Source organism: Mus caroli, chromosome 8, assembly GCF_900094665.2.
Source record: "Mus caroli chromosome 8, CAROLI_EIJ_v1.1, whole genome shotgun sequence".
Lineage (NCBI taxonomy): Eukaryota > Metazoa > Chordata > Mammalia > Rodentia > Muridae > Mus > Mus caroli.
Genome location: NC_034577.1, coordinates 117,651,952 through 117,664,250, shown reverse-complemented (window position 1 = coordinate 117,664,250; position 12,299 = coordinate 117,651,952).

The window sequence follows — 12,299 nt, the reverse complement described above, 5'->3', positions numbered from 1 at the left end:
ATACACGTCCTTCCCTTCCTGCTCCTTACAAGCTTGGGTTTCTTTGCTGTTTGCCCCTGTGCACAGGGTTGATGCAGCCTCTCATTGGCTCCTCTCATTGTAGGTGAGCAGGCATTCCAGATGCACACTACATCTGGCATTTATGTGGATTCTGGGAGCTGAACTCAGGCCCACAAGCACAAAGGGCAAATGTGTTACCCACTGAGTCATTCCCTCAGCCCAGACGTTCCCCTCTCAATTTCCCCATCCCCCACGTCTCGCACATCAGTGTTTGCTTTGTTCTATGGCAAACCAATGGTGGCCCAGGGCACCAGCCACTCTTACTTCATGAACATAAAGACTAGTAGGAAGTCATGGAGAAGAGAGTAGAAGGATTCCGAGCCCAAAGCCACAGGAAAATGGGTCCCGACTGGGAGATGTTCAGTGGGAGGGCCACAGTGGAAGGACCAGGGATGAAGAAATAAAGACAAAAGCAATAGCCGAGACCAGGAGGTCTCACAAAAGCTGATGACTTATGCTAAGCAACTTTATTAAGAAGTACAGCACCAGGGCTGGAGCGGTGACTCAGCCGTTAAGAGCACTGACTGTTCTTCCACAGGACCCAGGTTTAATTCCCAGCACCCACATGGCAGCCTCTAAGCTGTCCGTAACTCCAGAATCTGACACCCTCACACAGGCATACTCACAGGCAAAACACCAGTGCACACAAAATATAAATAATACATACATACACACATACATACAGCATCCTACATACTATTTGCAAAGAGAAAATGGCCACGTTCAGCAGAAAGCTAAGTCAGACAATGGCTGACAAAGAGAACGCAGGATATCACAGGCAGAGCTGACTTAGGACTGCAGCCCAGGGAAAAGACCTGGGCCACCAGAAGCCACATCCGTGACTCCTTTGAGCAACTGGCTCCAGCCCTAGACTGGCCTTGCCAAGTCTACCCCTGAATAAGAACATAGAATCAAAAGTTCCCTTTGTCCTCTTATCAGGACTCTGATAAAGAAAGTCTTAGGTCAGTCTAGGTCCCCACAAATCTGGAACCACTGTCACCTGCAGTGTGTTTGGGCTGAGGTGGGTGACCTGAGCTGAGTGGTCTGAGCTCAGAGAGCTATAAGGTATGTGGGCTGAGGTGGGATGTCTTCTCCCAGCTGTCTATCAGCAGATGGCCTTCATAGGAGTGAGGCCTAGGTGGCATGGCCTTCATAGACCTCATTCTTTATAGATCTTTGTCTGAATGGAGAACTTCCTGGACAAGATGCCTGAGGGAAGAGAATGAGCCTTGTTCCAAGGACGGCAAGTGCTACCTCATTGGCCAAGGATGCTCTCTCCTCCATTACAGGCACTTGGGGCAGGGATGGGTGTGCAGGGTGCAGCCAGGTGAGTCATGGAGACAGTAAGAAGTGGGAGGCAAAGAACAGGAAGTCTTTGGTGCCAGTTTCCTATAGGGAGGGAGCTACCCAGATACAAGTGGGGGTTGGGAAGAGGCCAGAGGCTGTCAGAAAGCTTCTGGCACCTCAGCATGGAAGGCACAAGGATCTGACCCCAAGTCCAGACCCTGGGCATTTCTTAGAAGATCCACACAGTCAAGAGTCCTCCTGGGTCTGTTATGTGCCTGCATTTGAGGTGGTCCCAACATCTGACATACTTTAGGGCCACGGGAATCTGATAACAGGAGTTGGTCCCAGATGGGCCACCTGTAGATATCCTGGGCAAGGTAGGTGGAGGCCTGAAGTTACAAGCGAGACCCCGTTAGCACAGCAACGCCAAAGACAGAAGAGTCAAAATACCAGGTGGCTAGGAAAATAGAGATTCTGGAAAACCTAGAGCCTGCACCCTGCCTTGGTCTCCCTGCTCTACAAGTCCAACTCAGGGATCTTATCTGACTTCTGGACCTTTGGAATGCGGATTTGGTAGCCACAGTGTGCACATATATTGGGGTGTGCATGGATATGTCAATGGTGAGAGAAGAAGGTGGGTAGATGGAGAGAGGAGCCTAACCCAGTCCCATGAGAGTCCATCACCCAAAGAGAACCCCACGGAGGCCTTTGATTGAATGGTTTTGAGGTATGGGTTTCTCCCTGGAGAGGAGGAGCCTGACCTTAGCCGGATGATTCATTATCAGGACAGCCTGAGAGGATGTCTACTGTGACCCACTCAAGGGTGACCAACCTGGCAGCTGGAGAAGTGAGGGCCCCCTCTGAAGAGAGGTCTGAGGGTGTCACAGGGCCTGTGAGGTCATCAAGTTTCTGAGGTTCTGAGACTGCAGAGAAAGGCCAACGGGGAATGTTCTTGCCTGGGAATCTGAATTCATCACTGCAGGTGCAAAAAAAAAGCCCATAGCTGAGAACCAGGAGGCCTGAGAGTCCAAGGCATCAGCCAGAAAGTCTTACTAAAAGTAAGTTGCTGCCTGTGCCCTGGACTGCTCACTGCCTGACCCTACCTGCCTTTGGGGGTTGGAGGTGAGGGAGGTGGCACGGAGTCAATGACACAGACTCCAGGAGCAGGTGAAAAATGCTGCAGCAAGCTCCTCTGAGCACTGCTGCAAGCTCCTTTAATACCCTCCACCTGCACCCCCATGGGTCCCAAGAAACCTCTTCTAAACAGCAATTCCCGATTGTCTGCACCAGCAATCCTTGGTCTCTCGGGCAGTCCTCAGTCAGGTCCTCCTGCTGGAGATGCTTTTTTTGGTCCCACCGTTCCTGCTACGGTAAGGTCTACCCATGGTCAGGCAGCTGGGCCTTTAGCCTGCCACTTGCCAGCAGGGAAATGCCTTATCTCCCTCAGTTCCTTCAAGGAGGCACAAAATTAGAGCTTACCTCATAGAAGTGTTGTGAAACTAACCAAAGGTACATATTTCAAGCTAGGTTCCCCGTGGATGGCAGTTAGCTTGGAGAGCAGCCTCAGATAGGAATGGGGAGCCCAAGCTCTAATCCTTAAGATCTAAGGGTGTGCACATCAGAGCAAACCTAGAAGCAAGAGGAAGATAGGTGGAAGTCTTACCAAATGTCCCAGACAGAGACTAATACCCGCTTGACCCTGCTTGATGGTTGGATTGGGCATAAGTGGGCTGTTAATAAACCCAAGAGTTTGGCTCTAGAGATGGCCCACAGTGGAGAACTTGCCACTCTTGCAGAAGATCAGGGTTTGGATCTTACTCCTATGTCAGGCAGCTCACAACCGCCTGTATCTCCAGCTTCAGGTGTCTGAGGACACCCACACAGATATACATAGAACATGTAATTAAAAATAATGAAAAACAAATCTCTAAAAAGCCGAGAGTGGGATCAGGAACAGGGCTCAGTAGATACCCGATGTCAGACCCTCAGGATGCCCATGGTGGAAGGAGAAAGGTGATTCCCATAAACTGTCCTCTGTCTCCCAAGAGTGGCCCGTTGTGGTGGAGCTTACCTGAAGCTGCCACTCTGGAGGCTGAGGCAGGAGGATTGTGAGTTCCAGGAAAGTCTGGGCTGCATATTGAGTCCTTGTCTATAGAACAAACACAAGCTGGAGAGAACAATAACAAGACAACAGAACCTGGAGAAAAAAAAATCAACATTCCATAGGTGTGAGAGGAAAGCAGATCTGTGGTAAGAGAGTCCCCAATTCCCATAGCTTCTTTCTATTTTCGATATTTTAGTTAAGGCATGATTACATCATTTCCCTCCTTTCTTCCCTCCTTCCAACCCCACTGTGTTCTCTTTCTCCCCTTATTCCTCCAGTACAAGGCCTACTTTGGTCTAATAATTATTTTTGCACATATATGCATAAATATATAAATACAACCTGCTGAGGCCATTTACTATTGCTTGTATGTACATGATTTCAGGGCTGACCACTGGGTATTGTATAACCGATTAAAGGGCTCATCCCTGGGGAAGATTAATTTTCTCCACAATGGATCATTAGCTGCCTGTAGTTCTTTGTTTAGGGACAGAACCCAGTGAGACTTTCCCTTCCATATTAGCACATCTATTGATGTTATTACTGCCCAGGTCTCAGCGGCCAGATTATTACAATGTTGCAAATGGAACTTGACTGTCTTTTTCTAGGAGACAGGATCTCACAGCAGACTTCCCAGTAGGTCCTTCTCTGCATCTTAAAATCTTTCTGTCTCCTCCTCTAAGATACTTTTTGAGCCTTGGGTTCAAGAAATGTATGCATCAGGGCTTCATAGCTGTGAGCCGTTGCTCTGTGTTTTAACCAATGTCATCTCACCTCTGCGGCAAAGGGTTTCCCATGCAAAAGAGAGTCACATTGTATTTTTCCTTAGATGGCTTATGGATCTTGGGGAAAGAACTTCGAGCCCAAGTGGTATAGCTTCATTTAAGGGGTGTGTGTGTGTGTGTGTGTGTGTGTGTGTGTGTGTGTGTCCTCATCTCTGGAAGTACTGGGATGGCCACTTAGTCAAAGTGGAAACAAAGAATCTAATCGGACTAGGATTCCCAAAAGCCAAATATCACACACACACACACACACACACACACACACACACACACACACACCTTCCACAGCTTCTTTCTAGTTTTTGTCTCTATTTACCTGCAGATCCCACCCTCCTCCACTGCAGAGAGGCCCCATGTGCTTGATGGGAACACAGCCCTAGAAGACCCTGCTAAGCAACCCCATGGAGGAAGTGCCTGTCACCCAGGAGGAGTTCTGATGGACTGTTCTCTTCAACCATTGCAGAGGGTCAGATGAGTATGGGCTAGGGCCCTTTAATTCACAAACCCAGTAGAAGGCAAAGGGCAATTCTGCCAGAGAACCACAAAACATGACTGGGGAAGTGGCTCAGTCAGTAAATGTTTGCCTTGTGAGCTTGAGAACATGGATTTGATTCTCAGAACCACTTGAAAAACTTGGTTGTAGCAAGGTGCACATGTAATTCCAGCACTGGAAAACAGAAACAGACAGATCCTTGGGACTTCCTGGGCTGCCAGACTATTGGGGAGACCTGGGTTCCAGGGAAAGACCCTGTCACAAAATGCAATGGTGGCCAGGCATGGTGGCACACATCCTTAACTGTAACACTAGGGAGGCAGAGGCAAGCAGATCTCTGTGAATTCATGGCAAGCCTGGTCTACATAGTGAGTTCTGGACCCGCTGGGAATACAGTGTGGGGGAAAAAAAATCACAAAACCAAAACAACAACAACAAAAATGTCTTGTAAATAGTACTTGAGGAGGAACAAAAGCCAGCACCAGTCCTCTGGTCTGCTCACAGGCGTGAACACACACTCACAGGTGAACTCACGTTCACACCCAGCATATGAACACACACACACACACACATACACACTCCTGTAGCATACCTGAGTAAGTTAGTGTGAAGGCCACCTTGGGATAAAATTATAAGCACAGCACTACAGTTACAGGAGTTTGCTGTGCCTGGCATTGCTTCCATCAGTGTATAGATCATGAAGCAGGTCAATAACTCTCACTGCCCAACCCCGGATTCTCCCTAACTCCACAGAGCTTAAGGCAGCTAAGTACTGGGAGGTGAAAGGTGAGGCGGGACACTGGTGCTGGTGCTGGAGACATGGACACTGATCAAGGGCCCCTCTGTTCTGTTATTGCAAAAGTGCCAATCACTGGTCCTATTTCACTGGACAACAGAGGGTGATACCTTGTTACTGGGGTCGACCAGTTAGCCTGGGAGGAAGGCAGTGTTGAGGGGCCTTTGTCAATGTGTCAATAGAATAAGCAGGGTGATAGAGTGACTGTGTCATCTCCACTTGACTTTTCACATGCCCAAGGGTGCGGGTCACCAGCCTGGTGATTGACAGCTCATCTTTTTTCAAGGAATAACTTACAGACATCATCAAGGGCAACTACTGAAGGAGAAATCAGAAGCATATAGACCCGGGATTCCGCCAAGATCTCCGCTGATGTTTTTACAGTTTACTAACCTATTTTTAAAGTGATTTATTAGCATATGTGTATGCATTTACGATGTGTGTCTGTGGAGGTCAGAGGACAACTTCTGGTTGTCTGTTCTCTCCTTGAACTGTGCGTCCCAAAGGTTGAACTCTAGCCCTCAGGTTTACACGGCAGAGCCATCCCGCTAGCCTCAGGAAAGCTTTACACTTATTGCTTTATTTTTCTTTTATGTCACTGAGACAAGATCTCACATAGCTCAGGCTAGCCTCACACTGAGAAATAACTTGAGTTTCTGATCCTCCTGCCTCCACCTTCCTAGTGCTGGGGTTACAGGTGTAATCAATCAAATCAGGGTTGATTCTTGTTACGATTGGGTCTGAGGTTAGGTCTCCGTTTTCCTTTTGCACAAGGAGGAATTTCCAAATCTCCAGGGAGTGTCAGGTCACCAGGACACCCAGTTCTCCCGTGGCTCCTGCCCCAATCTGGCAGACAGCTCTGTGTCTTTTTTTTTTTTTTTTGGATTGTGTGTCATTCAGTACCTGCACCAGAGCCATGACTCAGCCTATGAGTGGCCGCCTTTCCCCTAGTGTGACATGTCACCCAAATTTCAATGCCTCAGCATGCATCCTGCCCTGTGGCTGATCAACGAGGCAGCCAGAGAAGGAAACCAGAGTGAATTCTCTGTTTCTGAGTCAGAGCGGGAGTTCTGCCAGCCCAGCCGGAACATGCCACGCTCACCCTTACACCTTGCACAATCCTCAGAGGATTGAAACTGTTTTATTCATTTTCAGCCCCATCCCTTCCCTCACCTCAGCCCTCAAGGAAAGAGGGCAGAACTACAGATCTATTTTTACCTACTAGACCTTGAATGGGGTCGTTGCAGGGCCTCAACGTGGTTAAAGTGGAACATTTGTATCCACGGAGTTTGACTTGATGCTGTTGAGAGTCTGCTTTGCACATTAAGACTCTGACCACATAGCAGCTGGGTGGTCCCTGCTCAACCCATTGTCATGGAGACAGTGAAGGTTTAGGGGCTGGATTTTTGAGCCCTACTTTCCTGATCTGGAGTTGGGAGGGCAAGACAGCTCTTTTTAGGGGCTGGAAGGACAGTTAAGTTGGTAAAGTGCTAGCATAAGGACTGAGGTGATATATTTAGGACCCCTATGAGGCAGTACGTCCTATAAGCCCAGCTCTGGGAAGATGAAAATAGGAGATCATTGGGGCTAACTGACCAGCCTGTCCAGCTGAATTATGAGCTCCAGAGTCAGTGAGAGACCCTATCCCCAAAATATATAATAATAATAATGTCAATAACAATAGTTGTAATAATAATAATGAGGAGAAGAAGAAGAAGAAGAAGAAGAAGAAGAAGAAGAAGAAGAAGAAGAAGAAGAAGAAGAAGAAGAAGAAGAAGAAGAAAAAGAAGAAGAAGAAGAAGGTGGAAAGCTGCTGAAGAGAATGCACAGCATCAATCTCTGGTTTCTATGCGAGTGTGAACACACACACACATAGGAAACAGAGCCAGGGTTATATTGGCCTAGGAATTTATTCATATAAAAGAAGTCCCAGAGTCATTATTATGGGGAGCAAGGTGGTGGTGGTGGAGGGGAGGAAGCTCTGAGTTACACATAGTGACCAGTGTGGGGCGCCATTTGTTACGCTGGGCTTTGCCTCCTGACTGCTTTGTTCCCAGAAATAACAACTCTGAGACTAATTATTTATTAATAAATGATTAGCCATAGCCTTGGCTCTGCTCCATGACCAGCTCATATATCAATAATCCAGTTTATTCTAAGTTCTTCTACTGGTTAGTTACCACTCTGCAGGTTCATTGTCTTCCTCTCTGTCCAAAAGAATGAATCTCTTGCTTCTGACTCTGTCCCATAATTCTCTAATCTCCTCTCTCCTGGAACTCCCACCTCCCATTTCCTGCCACAGCTCATTGGCTAAGGGCTTTTTTTTTTTTTTTTTTTTCTGACAGGTGAATGTTTTTAAACAGTGCACAAGAGTCTCCATACAGAGGGAATTCAGTATTAATCGTTGGGAAATTATCAATGCATTTATATATTCCTTAGCTCAATTTAGGATTTTAAAGATATAATCTGGTATCTTTCATACATCTACTAATTATGAGCTGGGCCAGGTAGCACAGACCTACGATCCCAGAGACTCAGGAAGCTGAGGCAGGAGGCTCGAAAGTTTAAGACCAGCCTGGGAAACTCAAGGCACTGTCTCACAAAAAACTTTAAATACATATTTAAACGGGACTGGGACTTTCTAAATGGGGCCGACAGCTGGGGTGTGATGCACCTTTTACTTCTATTTCTCTGAACCCCAAAGGGAGCTTTCAAGCATGCAGTTCCCTGAAGCAGTCCAGGAGGGGAGCTGAGCTGCCTCCGAAAATGTGAAGCCCCAGCAGACCTCAAGCAGGGTCACAAGGCCTCAAGATAACACAGCTCCTTGTCTGTCATCCTTTTGTTCTTTCTTTGAGCAGTAACATCAGGAAACAAGCTCCTGGGACTGGCTTTGGTTCATGTCAGGCCAAAGTGTGGGGCAGCAGCTTAGCTGTGGTCAATTTGCCTCAGGCTAGGCACCAAAGTCAAGACTATAGAGCATGGGAGTCCAGCAAGATGCCTGTCCCCTCCAGCAGGCAGCAGGCAGCAAGCAGGGACAAGCTTACACTGTTATGAAAAATATGAGAGGCAGACTTCCTCCCAACTGAGGTTCCAGTGTGTGGGTGAGTGCATGCTTTTGTGTGTGTGTGTATGTGTGTGTATATATATATATATATATATATATGTGTGTGTGTGTGTGTGTGTATGTGTGTGTGTGTGGTTTGTGAGTATGTGCTTGTGTGTACGTTATGTGTGTGTGTTTGAGAGTTGTGTATGTGTGTGTGAGTGTGTGTTTGTGTGGAGTGTGTGTTTTTGTCTGTGCATTTTTGTGTATGTGGTGTGGTGTATATGTATGTATGTGTGTGTGGTATATGTGTGATATGTGGTGTGTATGAATGTGTGTTTGCTTGTGTGTGTTTGTGTATGTATGTGTTAGTGTGTGTAGTATGGTGTATCTGTGTGTGTGTGTGTATGTGTGGGGTATGTGGTGTGTATATATGAGGTGTGTGTGTGTGTGTGTGTGTGTGTGTGTGTGTAGTATGTGCACAAACGTGATAAGGGACTTAGGCAAGCACCTCATTGACAGAGCCATGTTCCCAGATCCAGGTACAATGTCCCTATTAAACCAGCGCAAGCTCAGGCCACCAGCCGCTTGGTTCAGGACACACCAGGAAGCCAGTTTCCAGCTAGGCCTTGCCCCATTTTCAATCCCAAGTAGGATTTCTACCCCACAAGGCAGTGTAATTGGCCCCAACATCTGAAAATCTTTCTTCCCAAGCCTGTGTGTTCCAATGCTTCTATTCTCTGAAGACTCAAGGAGCCCAGCAGGGAAGGGAAGAAGCCGGGGGGGGGCACGGGGGGGAGCTTGGCTAGAAATACTCTCAGCTACTGCCAGTGGTTCCCCTGGTGGAGATGATTCACTGGGTGCTGATAGTTCCCGAATGTAGAGGCAGCTTCCTCAAATGAGTCTGCAGCTACTAGGGAAGCATAGGGAAAGGTCTTCAGAGCCCTGTTTAGTGGACAGTGGAGGGAGAAAGGGTGGGTGAGGGAATGTGGAGAGTCCTGGAGGGCTGCCACTAGCCAGAGGCTGGTGACAAGAATAATCTATCAGTCTTCTACAGGGAGCCAAATATGGTGCTAGGGCCCCGCAGGTGATAAACAATGGCCTCATTGTGGCTTGACAAAAAGAGACATTGAAGATGAATGTTGGGATAGCCTGATGTCAGTCCGTGTGGTCTTCACGGCCTTCCGTCCACAGCACCCTCCCCTAGAAAGGCCATCTCACCCCAAAGTACCCCAGTCCACCTCTGTCCTTATTGAGCCCATGTGTGCTTTCTCCTTGATATGCTCAAAACACAAAGGGGAAACTGAGGCCCATGTCCCTGTTTACCATCTGGCAGCAGCCCAGGGGACTTACCTGGGTCTGGCATGAAGTGATCCCACGTTACTGGTTTTTCCTGACCCTCCCAGCTTCTCTCACATGTCGTTCCCCTCTTGGTGGCCCTGAGAACAACTACCATCATGGGATATGGTCAGGTCTGGGTTTTGTACAAGTGGTCAAAGTAAATATTATTAAAAGCTGGGATTTAGTCATCCTGGGCTAGAGGTGGTAGCAGCTTAGAGAAGGTCCTTAAGGCTAACTCCTTGTCAAGGACAGCTTGGCAAGACAGGTGACACACAGAAAAGTCAGAGAGGGGACATAATATTCTCTAATGCCAGAGAGAAGGTGTAGCCAGCAAGGGCAACAGGGACAAGAATAGATGGTGGTACCCTCCTGCACACCAGCACTGAGCACTGACCCCATGGACAAAGGGGACTTTTGTCTTTTTATTTCCATTTGTTAACTGGGACTTCCTATCACTTATCTATCATTTATCTGTCTGTCTGTCTATCATCTATCTATGTATCTATGTAGCTATCTGTCTATCTATCTAGCTATCTGTCTATAATCTATCTACTTATTTATTTATTCTTTAAGGGGTGGAGTTGAAGATTGAACCTAAAGCCTTATACATGCTAGGCTAATTAATGTTCCCTTACCAACCCCTCTCTCCCTTTTTAAAATTTCAGACAAGATCTTGCTAAATTGACCCAGCTGGCCTTGGACTCACTTTGTAGCCCAGACTACCTTTGAACTCATTCTGCTGCTCAGACAAGCCTTTATCTTTTGACCCTCTTGTCCCAGTCTCCCAAGTACCCAGGATAACAGCCTGTGCCACCACACCCAGTATGGGACTTTTCTAAACAATGAGATTAGAGCCCTTGTTCTATATTACCACATTAAAAAATATCATAGGGGAAGGAGGTGCCAGACCCTGGAGAGGAGTGAGACCTACAGGACTTGGTTTCTAATCCTAGTGGTACCTAGTGGCACCCTGCACCAGAGATGCTGGCTTAGTTGGAGAGCAGACACAATGAACATGTAACCATATATATGGAGTACGAGTAAGGAGTGACCCCAACCATTTAGCAAGGGCTTTGAGAATCAGAAACTGCCCATGGAGGTCCTTCAATAAATTGTAACTAGCCTTAATGGCTACCTCTGAATGTTACAATCAATGTTACAATGTAAGCTGTGTGCTTTGAAATTTGCCTTGGCTCCCCCACACCCTGACCACCCTCACCACTGCCCCTGCCCCAAACATTTCATGGTTCAAGACTCTTTCCAATAAGCTGTGGCTTTAAAAATGCAAATCATGCCTGCAGAAGAAGAAAAGCTTTCCCAGGAAGTCAGAGGGCAATGCTGTTCTGATTAGGCCAACTCAGCCTGGACTCCAGGGCACAGAGGCTCCAAGAGCCCCAGCGGCTGCCACAAAAAAACAAAACAAAACAAAAACAACAACAACAACAACAACAAAAAACCGGCTGCTTCATTCAGAATGTGCGTACAAACTGGGTGGCGAGGTTTCACGGCTACACTCACCCTTCATCAGTCTCTGCAGTGATAGCAGCCTGTGACTATGCCGATGTGCGGAGCTGGCGCTTCTTTGGAAGTTTCTAGCTCTTCATGGGGTTTCTGAAGGCAAGGTGGTAGCCATATTGGGTGTGCAGGGAGTATGGCCGCCACATGCTCTCCCACCCTTAGAGCACATTATTGGACTCTTCCCAGTTTGCTCTCTTTGGTTACTACATAAACAAGACAGGGGGCTGTATGCATTCTGGTCGTGTTATCCATGATAGAAACCTTCAGAAGAGAAATAAATACACGCGTAGCCACTGGCCTAAGTATGGAGGGCTAATGTAATGGGTAGTATAATTCTGGTGGGCCCAAACTATGAGACCCCAATAAGAATGATAAAAAGATGTGCAGACCACCAGTAATGTAAGACTGCCATCCAGTTTAAGACACACCTTAAACTAGGGAACTGGTTAATCTGTGGTTAATCTGTGGTTAAGAGCACCTATTGCTCTTAGAAAGGGCCGAGAGTCCTAGCACCCTTGATGGGAAGCTTATGGTAGTCTGAAACTGCAGTTGCTGGAGTTCCAATGCCTTCTCTGGCCCTTAGGGCATCTGCACTCCCTAGGGCATCAAATGTACAACCACCCCTATGCATACAAATCCCCACCATTTTAAGAATAAGTCTTGAAAAGTATGTGACTTAGTGGAGTGTGTGTACAGGCTTTTGTGTGTGTGTGTGTGTGTGTGTGTGTGTGTGTGTTTGGTGTGTGTGTGTTTGATGTGTATGTTTGTGTCTGTGTTCGGTGTGTTTGGTAAGTGTGTTTGGTGTGTGTGTGTATGTTTGGTGTGCGTGTGTGTTTGGTGTGTGTGTGTTTGATGTGTATGTTTGTGTCTGTGTT